Source organism: Callospermophilus lateralis, chromosome 10, assembly GCF_048772815.1.
Source record: "Callospermophilus lateralis isolate mCalLat2 chromosome 10, mCalLat2.hap1, whole genome shotgun sequence".
NCBI lineage: Eukaryota > Metazoa > Chordata > Mammalia > Rodentia > Sciuridae > Callospermophilus > Callospermophilus lateralis.
The window spans coordinates 50,954,374-50,966,508 of record NC_135314.1 but is presented as its reverse complement, the minus strand read 5'-3'; the positions used below and the strand labels follow the sequence as shown (position 1 = coordinate 50,966,508).

The 12,135-nt window shown below is 47.7% G+C and overlaps 1 protein-coding gene across 1 annotated transcript in view; it reads left to right on the top strand.

Moving 5' to 3' along the window:
- The window catches only part of Xxylt1 (xyloside xylosyltransferase 1), a 158,610-nt gene that overhangs the window by 134,766 nt on the left and 11,709 nt on the right, over window positions 1-12,135 (top strand). The window lies entirely within an intron of this gene.

The following is a 12,135-nucleotide window of genomic DNA, read 5'->3' as shown; positions in this document are numbered from 1 at the left end:
ACTGATTTAAAAAATAACCAGGAAAGCTAGTGATCCTAATAATTCGAAATACTCAACATATTTCCATTAACCTAAAGTATACATATGGTGACCTTTTAATATTTATTTTTCCTTTGCATTAGAGGGCTCAAGATAATGGATGTGCCCTGAAACTTCTCCTGCCCTCCTATAATGTATAAGTTACAGCTTCAAATCAATTTTAAGGTAGACTACAATAGACACTTTTGTGGAGGTCTAAAAAGATAAAAGTCCTCTTCTGGCCCTTTTGACCTTGGAATTAATTATTGTGTGTCAATCAGTAGGCATCAAGCTCATTATTTTCTTCCTATCAATATCCATTTGACCTTGTCCTATTTATTTAAAAAGCTATCTTTTCTATACTACCACCTTTATCAAAAGTCAATTTTACATAAAAAAATGAATCTGTTTATTGATTTCCTAGTGTAGTTAATCTCTTTTAAAACCTTACTGGCAATATAATGCTGTTTGAGTTCCTGTAGATTTAAACTCTTAATATTGAGTAAGTTCTCACATCTTGTTGATGGTATTCAAGAATGGGTTGACTATTCTTGAGTTTTCTTTTTTTTATATTTACGTTTAAATTTAAGACATGTCAGTTGAAAATTGGCACATTTTAAAAATTGTATTGGCTGTGTGTCAATTTGAGGAAAACTAATATTGTTAGCACTTACTTTTCAACTTATAAATATGTTACATCTTTATATTTAGGTTTTCTTTGATTTGTTTCGTAATGTTTTACAGTTTTCTATGTAGAGGTTGATGCAGTTGAAGACATGTTACCCACAGAATGAACAAGTTTATTTTAAATAATGAATTTCACTTCCAGCAGACTTGTCCATGTCTGGGCTGTCAGTGCAGGCCCCAGGTGGCCTTGCTGGGTCCCATGGTGCTATGGTGGTACCTGTTGGATGTGTCTCTTGGTTGTGATGCCTGGGTGGCGAAGGACGCAGTCTAAGCATGTCCAGCTGTTACCCCACAGACAGTCCGTGCACCTACACCAGGTTCTACTTTGTTCGTGAAAATCTGAACAGGATTATTTCTTTAGCTTTCAGAGTTTATTATTTTGATCTCCTGGGAAGGGAGAGGAACGGAGAAAACCGACCCTCTTCCACAGAAAACTGTGTTGTTTGAGAGCCCGCCTCCCTTTCATATGTCCTGGGTGCCTCCAGAACATTCCATGTTGCTCACAGTTTTCCTTCTGGTATCCACGGTAGCTGTAGAGCAGTCACCTGCAGCGGGGGGCAGCAGGGGGCAGAGCTCCCTCCAGGTGAGGGCAACATGTCCACTGTAGTAGGCTGTTCTGGGGCATGCTGCAGGGACTGAAGGACAGTGGTGACTTGCAGATCAAGATCGAGGGCAAAGAGGCCTGGTGGGAGCCCATGAGCAGGTGGCATTGGGGATAGAGAGCAAGGCTTCCATTCCAATCCAATTCTATGATGAGACACAAAGGCCCTGACTGTCAGACCCCAAAGGAAGAACTCAGCAGCAGGGGCCAGTGAAACAGGCTTCTGGTCTTCTGCCACTATAAAAAAAAATAAAAGCGCTCAAATATATAGCATAGCACTTGCCATTTTAAAGTGTGTGGTTACTGGCATTAGTTTCATTCACAGTGTTCTATAACCATCACCATGGCCCATTCCAAAATATTTGCTTCACCCCAAACAGAAACTCTGTACCCACTGAGTAACCTCTCCGTGTCCTCCGTGTCCCGTTCCCCCAGCCCCCAGTTACCTCTAATCTACTTTCTGCCTCTGTGAATACTCTATTATCTATTCTAGATATTTCATATTTATGGAGTCATACAGTATTTGTCTCCTCTGTCACTCTTTGCTGCCTGTGGGTCCTGGAGTTGTCCCCCACCTCCCACTGGTACTGGGCCTTGGGAACTTCTTGGTGCTTCTTTATTGTCATCACTCAAGTTACACTTTCCAGAGGCCTTTCTTGAGTCTCTTCAACCTACTCAGTTCTTCTCTCTGAGCAACATTTGGTTGGAAGCTTGCTTTCTGCTCCTCTTGATTTCTCTCTGTGTGTGTGGTTGTCTTCTCCCCCACTCCCCTGGCAGACAGGGGGCAACTGTGCCATCTCAGAGGAGAAGCTCAGGTCTGTGTTTTGTATTTGCCCCATGCCCTGAGAGGCAGCAGAGCATGGTATTGTGACAGGAGGCTCTGGCAAGGCTGCTGGTCTGCAATCCAGGCTTCACCACGGACTAGCCAGGCAGCTTTGACTAATTCTTTACCTGGCAAGCCTTGGTTTCTGTATCTATAAAATGGGGTTATAATAAATAGTTCCCTCCTCACAAGTTTGTAAAGAGTTGAGCTTGCATGTACATGGTGCTGTAGAGACATCTGGCATAACTATTGCCAGTTTTGTAATGTATGTCACAAAGCTTTTGTGAGGACTAAATGAGATAATGCATACAAACTGTTTACAAGGTGACTGGCATGTAATAAGCATTTAGTAAATGTTAGCTCCCGTATGTATGAATGTATATTTGTTTTATTACATAAAAATCAGCCCAGCACTGAGATTGGTTTCAGGGCTGCTTCCAACTTAAATATATCACTGGTCCAGTTCAGGGGACTGATCTGGCCCAGGGGCAGGTAAAACTAGCCTGCCTGCTTTTCCTGTTCTTTTCTTCAAAACAATGGAGAAATGGGGATTCTCAGAGGACAGAATCCAAGGGGAGCATTTCTTGGGTGTCTGACGAAGTAAAACACAGAAGGACCTGAATCTGGAGGGGTTGTCTATGTTCACGGCACTGTCTTAGCATTTTCATCTCTATTTTTTTTTTTTTTTTTTTGAAGTTTGGGAACAAATTATACAATTAGATTCTTTCTGACCTCCAGCCAAAGATACTCACATTCCACTGGAATTCAGAAGACTGAGCAGCCTTCCTGATTATGTAGGTACCTACAGTTTCAATCAAGATTCTCATTTTTCAGATCCATGGAAGAAAAATTATCTTCTATGAAAACCAGGCTTTACCAAATGGGTCTCAGTGCTCAGATTTCAGTTGCCTGTTAAAATAAACCTCAGCCCTGCTGGTAAATAGTTATGGAAAATGTTATCAGGGCCAGAGCTGAAGGAATAGCCTCCTCACCAGTTTGTACATCTGTCTGAAGAATGAGGCCTCAGACTAGATGAGTAGTTGGAATTTGTTTCCCAAGGGCAGAGAGAAGCGTGTGTCTGTCAGTCTCTCTGACCGTTACATGAGTGTGCATGTGTATGCATATCTGTACATATGTATGTATATCACTGTGTGTGTGTGTATGTATGTGTGCATGTGTGTATTTTGGGAGATATGCTGGGATCAGAGCATGTTTTCTGAGGCTCACTTGTCATTTCTCCCCACTTAACCCTCTGCACACTATACATGCTATCACTTAGATGTTCCTTCTCTTCCATGTGACACGTTTCCCTGCCAGAAAGGGTCTGAGACCACATCCTCCAGTCTCCTCTAGGTGATCCTCCAAGTATGTTGCAGTAGCACATTTTCTGATTAAGGTTAAAGATGTTGTTTTTGTCTGTGCTTAGGATGGGGGAGGCTTGGGTTTAGCCTGCCAACGTCAGCTTCATTGTCCTCTTGCCTTTGGTGTAGACCCTAGGGGGACACTACTAGACGAAACAAATTAAGCTGGGGTCCCTCAGTCCTTTGCCACTCCCTGGAAATAATCAATACCTTTTCTGAAGCTGCTTGAGTTTCTGAAGGCCAGGGAAAAGGCAGGGGTGGAGCATTTTGCTAAGTAGATCTTTCCCAGCCAGACCAAGGTAATGTGGCTTCTAAAAGCACCTACCTCATTTCTGTTGAGTGGCTGATCTTGAGAATCAGACTCACAAAGTGGATATGCAGTGTCCCCCTGTGAAGGCTACCCTGCATGCACACACAGATGCGTAGAGACAGCAGATCTAGGAACCACGGGCACTTGTGTGGACACTTTCTCTGTGGCAGCTCCCCACAAGAGTTATCAAGCCTCGTTACTCATACTTAGATGCAGTAGTAAAGAAGGCACTTGGATTTCCCACCAGCGTGGTCTAAACAACCCCTTCCCCAGCAAGGCACACAGGAGTACTCAGAACCGGCTGTGAGGACCCTGGTCCAGGAGACAGCCCTGCAGGCCTCTCCTTCCCTCACCTTCCCCACCTCAGGGGCATGGTTCTGTGCCAGATAGCCACTGGAGGGGAAGGAAGGCAACTCCCTCACCCCCACCTGCTGCTTACGAGGGGTTCACCTTCATTTCATCTTCAGCAGTTTTTGGAGGCACTTGCGCACTCCCCAGGAAGAGAACTGAAGCATAAGCAAGAGAAATTGCACCATGAGTGCCCACTGGGTTTCAGGGACTATTTGACCCTCTTGGCCTCCCACAGACCTCATGCTGTGGTCTTTGGAGGTGTAGTGGTCAGTGCTGGTATTGCTGGGGTAGGACACAGTTTCCCTCACTCAGAATCCTGGCTCACCACACACAGGTGCGGCCTGGGGACCAGCAGCATTGGCATCATGCCAGAGCTTGTCAGCGGGACAAAATCCTGTGTGTATTTTAACCTGGTCTCCAGACACACTTTTCCTGGGTACAGTGAGATTGGAGAAGCAGTGCTCTTCACCAAGCTGTTCTTCTGAGAGGGGAGCAGAGGTCTGCTGGGGTTACTGAGCAAAGCTTCCCAGAGGTGGACTGGAGCTGAGCCTCGGTGTGCAGGGGAGAAGCTGTGCCTTCCAGTCAGGATGGCCTCAATAGGGCCTTCCCAGTCTGCAGAGAGGAGCCCCCAGTGCAGGTACAAAGATGAGAAGAATCAATACCTGCAGGGGCCTCAAGAGAAAGGGCCACTGGGAGGAAGGGACTTGTAGCCAGCCTGTGGCTCCCTTGGGCGACCTTTCTTTGTGGCCTCTGAGGAAGGTCATGAAGGTGAGACCGAAGGGCTTGGTTCCATCGTTTCCTGACATTGCACAGGTATCTGGCTCTGTTCAGGGTGTGGGGCTGAGGGAGCTGCAGTCCTGTGAGTGCTTGGTCTGAACAGAAGAGGCAGGAGGTCTGGCGCAGCGGCTCTGAGCCTGCATGGGTGCCAGCAGGCATCTGCTTGTCTTGGGCAAGGGGCCAGGCTTCTCAGGAGGGCAGGAGGAGGCCTTGAGGGGAAGGGATATGGAGGATGCTGGCTGGCCTGGGTGTGAGTGTGGGTTTCAGCATGGCATAGAGGGGCAGGGCTGGCTGGTGACAGGGAGCCTCCTTGGGTCCAGACCTGGCTGTGCTGGGCACATTGGTGTCTTTCCCTCTTGCCTCCTGTCCACCTCTGGGTTTCTTCATGCTTTTCCTTCAGGCTGAGATCTGTAGGGAAGAGAAGCCAGTATTGGAAACGCTGCCTTCAAGTTCCGTGGCCTCCCCAGCGAGACAGTCCTACACAGGGACCTCTGGAGAGCAGCCCAGACTCTGCCTTTGATGGCACCAGGACATGTGGCCATGAGGCTCCACGGGGTGGGGGCTGGATGAAGATAAGCACCCGGCTGGCTTGGATGTGGACAAGTCGGGCCCTTCTTCCTGAGTCAGCAGTCCTGCAGCCTGAACCCCTGAGGGGAGAAAGGCAGGGAGAGGGTGGCCAGCCCTCAAGGAGGAAAAGCTGCCTCCTACACAGGCAGAGAATTCCAGAAGAAAACCTCGTGGGGTATCATGCAGCAGCAATGGTGTTTTCGGAGAATTCTAATTATTGTCCTCAGGTAGTGACTTGAACTAGCATCGAATTTTAATGCCAACTTTCATCTGGCTTTCAAAATTCCACTATTTACCTTCACTCACATCCCTGTTGGCTGTTCTGTTCAAGCCCAGGCCCATCGTCCATCTGGATAGGACTGAGAAGCATCGACTGCACACCTCTGTCAGCTCCAGGCAGCCCTAGGCACATCCATGTGTTTCACACCTGTGCGGCACTTGAATAGAGTACAAGTGGGGAGAGGCCCGGAGCGGGTTCACGTTCTCTTCGCTTTCATGGGGAGCACCCCAGGCAAGGCAGAGGTGCAGGAGAATCATTTGTAAGAGACTGAAGCAGCATGAAGCCAAGGGGGCTCATTTCCAGTTTAAAAGGGGATAAGTATGTCCCTAGAAAGTGCATGCACAGGGAAGGGAGGCAGGAGAGTCCTGGGCCTGTGAGCCTGGGGAAGTGTGTCCTTTTACAGTTGCTTCTATTCTCTGTGTTCACAGGTGACCTCTGCAGATTTCTTCAGCTGTAAGGTTTGGGATGTGGGGCAGGGCAGGGCCTAGAAGTGGCTTTGTACCTCCACCTGCTCCTGGGACAGAGAGTACACCAGCCACCTGCTGTTCCCCAACTCTGCCACAGCCTTCTTGGTGGTTGGAGCTGTCCTGGTGAAATTTAGATCCATCTCTTGTCTTCTTTTCCACTAGCCAGAACTTCCCTGAGAAGAAAAGCCCTAAGTGAAACCATTCTCTGAAGTCATTTCTCACTCCAGCTCTGAACTTAGCAAGAGCTCACCCTGTAGATGCTTCACATTGCTGTGCCCCCTGAAGCAAAATGCCAAGCTGGAGGGCCACTTCTTCCTTCCCTGCAACCTTCCCTCTGGGCCTGGCCTCACAGGAGGGCTGTGTGACCCTGAACATATTACTTAAGCCCTCATCTGTAAGTTGGAAGTAATTCTGGCCACAGTGGCGGCCCTGAGGGGTTGAGGTGATGCATATGAAGTTGAGTACCGCCTGCGCTCCCGCTCTCCCTTGTTTCAGGCACAGGGCTTGGTTCACAACAGGCTCTGAACAAACTTACTTTAAGTGACTTGTGTGTCTGGAAGGTCTTGACTTGGAGAAGGAGTAAGGAGAGAGGTCTCTGGTGTTGGGACACCTGAGTAGAGGCCCCAGGGATCTTCTCCATGTGGGTGGGAGGGGGGCTGGGCTTCCTAGCTGAGGCCAGTGTCCGTGCCACCCATGCCACCTGTGACCTGGGGAGGGCAGGTGTCCACAGCTCTGCTGCAGGTGGTAGGACAGTGTGCTCCCTGGCTTAGGACGTGTAGGGAGAGGTCTTTCTTTCTCTCTGTGCTTTGACTTCCACTCCCACAGTGTTGTCTTTTTATGCCAGAATAACAAAGAAGGAAGTTCTGGGGAGACAGGAGCCATTCCTAAACTGACTGTCCCTTCCTCCTGTTCCTGCCCAGCTGCCCAGATAGTGAGGTAAAAATGGCAGGTGTGAGCCACCATCCAACAAGACCTCCAGGGAGAGAAGGATGAAGGTACAAAACCTGGAGCAGTCCACCCTTATTTCCTGAAACCTGTTCCTACAGACACCAGTGGACTAAACTTAGGACTCTACAGAAATGAGTCAGTATAGTGACCTACAGGGTGCTGCCTTGACACACCAGCATGTGGCTGAGGGGCTTATTGAAAACCACATGCATAACACTGGACAAGTACGGGACTTTGTTGACAAATGTTGACAAAGCAAGTAACTAAAAGCAAAACAAAACACACCAAAACCTGTATTGTACTTGCATGCTGGTGGCATGCAAAAGAGACCTATCTCTGGAGTTCAGTAATCACTATGTTCCCTTGAAGTTTACCCCTGCAAGCTTCATGACTGGATGACTGGCAAACCCTAATCCTGACAAAAGCAGAGGATATCAGAACTGAAAAGGGTCCTTGAGCTAAGTAGCCCCTTGAACAGGAGGGGAAGTGGCTTGACCAAAGTCACTTTGCTGGTGGGTGTGTGGCCCGTGCCTGCTGAGATGGTAGGGTGTGTGTGTGTGTGTGTGTGTGTGTGTGTGTGTGTGTATGAGATAGCTATTCAAAACTGTTTCTCAATGAATTTGATGCATCTGTGGCTTCCATGATCTCATCCAGATGTGTTGAGCATTTCACCTGCATTACCTCATAAAATCCTCCAGTGACCTTGTATAAACTTTATAGTTGAGAAGCTAGAAGCACAGAGAGTTTTAGTACATTTTCCAGCGTAATAAGCAGAGGATCGGGATGTGAGCCCTGGTCTGGGACCACCTACACCCAGAACCTACATTCTTTTTTTTTTTTTTTTAAAGAGAGAGATAGAGAGAGAGAGAGAGAGAGAGAGAGAGAGAGAGAGAGAGAGAGAGAATTTTTTAATATTTCAGAATGAAATTATGTCATTGTTAGTCTTGTAATCTTTATCTCTTCATAAAAATGATAAGAGTCTCTTTTTTCCCCTGATAGGGTCCCCGGGTAGTGACCTTGCCATTCCCAGGGAGCATGTCAGAGATGCAGCTTCTGGGCAGGAACTGGCATTTAACAAGACCCCGAGGATCCCACTCACCCATGGCACATCTAGGAAGGACTGCCCTTGACAGACTCTTGCCAGCAGGACCTGGGTCTGGCCTATCACTCTACCCTGCAGTGCTTTGCTCTTGCCTGACAAGTAGGAGATCTTCAATTTGGGGTTAGCACGACAATTACTCTTTTTACCTTGACTGAGACCCATGCCACAGATGTTCAGGACATCAAGTAGAGGCAGCCCAAGGTGGAGTTCTGCTTAGATGGAGTGGAAGGTTGCTCAGATGTTTTTCTGGGCCTGAAAAGCCATACACTTCGCCACAGCCTGCTTGCCCTTGCTGCGGAACCATGCCATCCTGTGCTTTTGTGTCCAGGGAGCCCCACCAGGACACCCCACACCCTTTGGCTCTTGGGGGGAACACCCCCATCTCTGAGGGTGAAGGGTGTTGGTATGGATGAATTGAGTTCAAATGGGGACTCAAGGTTAAATTCCACACACCCCTCCCTAACCACCCTTACCGCTCCTGCTGCGTTCTGCTCGCTGTCCCGGAAAACACTCCACCGTGTGTTCCAGGCACTCTCTCCTGTGACCTCTAGTGCCGTGGGGCTGTTGGAAGCAGTGAGCCAGTTCTGAAGGTGACTCTCTGACTTTGTCTTCACTCTGACTAGCATCTCTCCCCTTAGCCTAAACTCAGGGAAGGGCAGGGCCAGGGCACTGAGCTGGGGCCTGCGCCCCAGGCCTGCCCAAGTGCTCACAGGTCTTCACTGCTCCCGTCAGAATTGAGCTGCTGCCTGATGGTAACATAAAAGCCCTGGTGGGAGCAGGCTGGGCGTCTTCCGGCTGGTGCTAGGAGGGGTGATGTCCAAAGGGTTAGGCCTGCCTGGGTCAGGTTCCATCTGGGCTTCTTCATGCCTAGCCTGTGTCACACTGGGCATCTGACTATGGACGGGGATTCCAGGGCTCATGGGGCCAGCTCCTCTGCCTCACCTTCTCTGTCCTCACCTTGAGGGAGGTCAGGAGGCTCCCTCTAGTGAAGACCCCCATCAGCTCTCCAGACAGACCAGGGGCACATTCTCCTCTCCCCAACTGCCTTTCTTGTTTCCTTCTTTCCTTCTACTTTTCTTCTTTCTTTCCGCCCTTCCTTCTTCCTCTTCTCCTCTCGATGATTTCTTTCTTTCTTAGTTCTGGGCATTGAACCCAGGGATGCTCTACCATTAAGCTATATCCCCAGTCCTATTTATGCATTTATTTAAATTTTGAGACATGTTCTCATTAAGTTTCCCAGGCTAGCCTTGAACTTGTGATCTTTCTGTCTCAGCCTGCCAAGTAGCTGGGATTATAGGTTTGGCTGCCACACTCAGCTCCTTAGCTGCCTTTCTAAATTATTATTCCAGCACTTTCTTCAACATTCTCCTCTTTTATGTTTTTACCCTCTAGTGTTAGAATTTCTAAGTCCTTTGTTCATTCATTCATTCATTAGTCTATCCATTTGAAACCAACAGTTCTAAGGTAACTTTTGTCATTCAGATGCAGTAAAACATAAAGATGAATGAGGGACATTCCAGTTATCAACCCATTACCCCCCACTCATGCCCTCAGTACTCTGGAGAACCCTTTTATTCACTTGTTATTGATTTCTGGTAGTATTACCCAGAGACCCATGCACCTAATTCTCTCTTCCTCAAAACCTGTTCACACCCCAGCTCATCTTTCACCTCTCACTCTCCTGAGGTCTCTCACTATCCCTAACTTCAGATGTGCCCCAGGGTACCCCTCTTCTTGGCACCTCCTCTGCCTGGCTCCTGTGCTTTTCCTGATCTTAGAGCTAATGTTTTCTTACTGCCTCAGTTTCCTCATTAGAAGCTAGGGACCATGGGATTGACCTTATTTGGTCATACAAATATTAGAGTTCTGCAGTTATGTATTCAAACAGGGCCTGGCATATGATAAGTGTTCACTAAATATTAACCATCACTGTTATCATTCCTGCTCTTTCCCCAATACGTCTCTGTCTGCCCTTCTCTGGTGTGTACATTCCGTTCTTCCCTCTGACCTCTCTTTACAAAGTGATGCCATCTGCCTTCCCTGTATCTGTTCCCTGCTTTTCATGTGCTCCCAACCTACATGGCCTCTTGGTCTTTACTGGCCACCTCTGCCGAAGGTCACTGTGACCTCCTGCACACTGTCAAGTTCTCACCCTCTTTAGCTTCCAGCTTGTGGTGAGGTCCTCAGGCCAGCTAGACCAGAGAGGAAGCCAGGAAGATCCAGGAGCATCTGCTGGTGCAGAGACTAGGAAGAGGTGGGCCCAGAGTCCCAAGGGGTCCATGAGAAGGTTTCAGAGAGTAAGGACGGGGTGTTGCTGACACAGAGAGATCTGTCTTAGCTCCCCATCACTGGAGCAGGATGCCTCTGGGGACAAGATTTATGGAGGGCTCAGTGTATAGCTAAAATGGGGTTTGAAGACCTGTGGCCAAGGTAAGGGAAGGAGCAGAGGTGTCCTTATAGCTGGGGTAGAGGAAGAGGATGTGGGTGGTGAGTAGCAATGATGGGCAAGGAGGTGCCACACTATAGCTGCAGGGCTGTGATGGATGGTGGGGAGGCAGCTGTGGACACCTGGAGAGTAGGGTCATGTGCATCCCTGGGGACCAAGGAGACTGCAGCAGGGTTGCTTTCTATTGTGGATGGGGGATTGAGGTCCTTGGTGCTTGCTGATATGTCATTCTGCACAATCAGAGCTTTTGAATGAGAGGCAGAGTGGGCCGTTTACATGCACACATGTGCTCCCGGTCTCCTGCTACGTGATGTTCTGCAGCACCTTGGGACTCTCTGCAATAAGGCCATCACCATATGAGGTCCCTAGACCTTATGCCTCTAGAACTGTGAACCAAAACAAACCATTTTGTTTTTAATTTTAAAATGGGCAACTTGTCTTTTTGGTTTGTTTATTTGTTTTGGAGGAACGGGTTCCTTATTTCAAAAGGATACTCGTCAACATTCAGAATCAAAACACTATTGGTTTCTCTTTCTCCTAACTGTCCCGAAGAGACTACAACAAAGGAGAGTACATTAAACCAGTAAGCTTCAGAATGTGCACCTGCAGGCCTTACAGAAACCTCAGCTCAGAGTGGAGTTGGTGGGGAAAGAAACTTTGAAAGGTCAGCATACTGCCAGCATATCCCAACCCCCAAAAAGCAAAGTTTCAAGTTAATATAAAATTTTAAAATGTTGTACATAAACATTGTACAAACACAATGAGATGGCAGAATGGAACGGCAGCTTCAGACGCAGACAAGGGTGATGAGATGAGCTTCATACGGCCAAGTCAGTGGCAAAAACAGCCTTTCTTTCAAGACAGCAGAAGAGCAATTTAGCAGTCACCTCCACATTGAGAGGCCCATGATCCCTTCTGTGAGTAGTTGGGAAGAGGGTAGAAATGGGACAAAAATTTGGTCTGAGATCTAGCTCAGTGGTAGATCCCTTGCCTAACACATGCCAGACTCTGAGTTCAATTCCCAGCACCACAAAATAAATAAATAAATAAAATTTGAAGAGTCTCAGAAATCTCCCCTTCTTAGTTTATTCATTTCTGATGGAAAAAGTGAAAAATAAAAATAAAGTTTTCCAAAAATACCTTAAAGCCAATTCAAAAACCAAAAAACATACCTGAAGAGTGTAGGTTTTGGTCTTCGGCTAACTTGTCCTGGCCTTTCTGGTTTGGCTGGTATTTCATGCACAATAATGAGGTTTCCCATAACAGAGTCTTTCCCTGGGCTGTGTTTGGCCCATACCTTTTCTATCCTATGGAAAGAATAATAGGGATTAGGCTGGAAAGTTACCTTCCAAAAATGAGAAAGGAATTAGCTTGCTGCCTCAGAGGTGTGGAATTAT